The following is a 1,810-nucleotide window of genomic DNA, read 5'->3' on the forward strand; positions in this document are numbered from 1 at the left end:
CGTTGCAGAATCCGCTATAGTGCCCTGCTTAGAGCTCTTCCAGCTTACTGCTCCATTATTCAGGAGGAATATATATCCTGATTGCGATTTACTGTCGTCCTGGTCAGTTTGGAAACTTGCATCTGTGTAACCAGTTACACAGAGCTCATCATCCAATCCACCATAGACCAAGAATAAGTCCTTAGTCCTTCTTAAGTACTTAAGGATATTCTTGACAGCAGTCCAATGGCCCTCACCAGGGTCCTGTTGATATCTGCTAGTCATACTTAAGGCAAACGAGACATCCGGTCGAGTACATAACATGGCGTACATGATAGATCCTATGGCCGAGGCATATGGAACCTTACTCATGCGACCTCGCTGATCAGGTGTACTAGGACACAAATCCTTGCTGAGGTGAATACCATGAGACATGGGTATAAAACCCCTCTTTGATTCCTGCATACTGAACCTATGCAGTATTTTGTCTATGTATGTGCTCTGACTTAGTCCTAGAAGTCTTTTAGATCTATCTCTATAGATCCTAATTCCTAGGATGTAGGTGGCTTCACCCAAGTCTTTCATTGAGAAAGACTTTCCTAACCAAGACTTGACAATCTGCAAGGTAGGAATGTCATTCCCAATAAGTAGGATGTCATCGACATAGAGTACCAAAAACACAACTGTGCTCCCACTAACCTTCTTGTACACACAAGGTTCATCAGCATTTTGAAGAAATCCAAACCCTTTGACTACTTCATCAAAACGATGATTCCAACTCCGAGATGCTTGCTTCAATCCATAAATGGACCTTTGAAGTTTGCACACCTTACCAGAGTCCTCAGAACGCACAAACCCTTCAGGTTGTGTCATGTACACATCCTCAAGTAGCTTTCCATTAAGGAATGCTGTCTTGACGTCCATCTGCCATATTTCATAGTCATAATATGCTGCAATGGCAAGGAGGATTCTGATTGACTTGGCCATTGCAACTGGGGAAAAAGTCTCATCATAGTCCACACCATGAGTTTGATTAAATCCTTTTGCAACCAGCCGTGCCTTGTAGACATTTACATTGCCATCCATGTCGGTTTTCTCCTTAAAAACCCACTTGCACCCGACGGTTTTTACACCTTCAGGCGGATCGACTAAGGTCCAAACCTGATTGTCGTACATGGATTGCATCTCAGACTTCATGGCATTAAGCCATTTTTCAGAGTTTGGTCCCACTATAGCCTCTTGATAGGTAGTCGGCTCATTATGCTCAATGAGCAACACATCACGATTGTCAGAAATCAGAAATCCATATCTCTGAGGCTGAAACCGTGCCCTATTAGATCTCCGTGGACCTTGCGTGACTTGAGGAGTCTCAACAACTTGTTGTGAGTTATCTCCGATTTCCACCTGTAGGTCTGTGGTGTCTTGTGGCTCTCGAACTTCTTCGAGCTGTACCTTGCTCCCACTGGTTCTTTTAGAGATAAACTCTCGTTCGAGAAAGATACCATTTCTGACAACAAACACTTTGTTATCGGTGGGGTTGTAGACATAGTATCCCTTGGTTTCCTTAGGATATCCCACAAAAAGGCACTTTGAGGATTTGGGCGCTAATTTATCTGAGGCTTGTTGCTTAACATAGACCTCACATCCCCAAATCTTGAGAAAAGACAAACTAGGTTTTCTCCCAGTCCATATCTCATAGGGAGTCTTTTCAACTGCCTTAGATGGAACACGATTCAGTGTGAACGCAGCTGTCTCTAGGGCATGGCCCCAAAAGGACGGTGGAAGATCTGTTCGACTCATCATGGATCGAACCATATCTAATAGTGTTCGA

The sequence above is a fragment of the Neltuma alba genome, unplaced genomic scaffold (genome assembly GCF_004799145.2).
Source record: "Neltuma alba isolate B1F8T4 unplaced genomic scaffold, ASM479914v2 tig00011094_pilon, whole genome shotgun sequence".
Lineage (NCBI taxonomy): Eukaryota > Viridiplantae > Streptophyta > Magnoliopsida > Fabales > Fabaceae > Neltuma > Neltuma alba.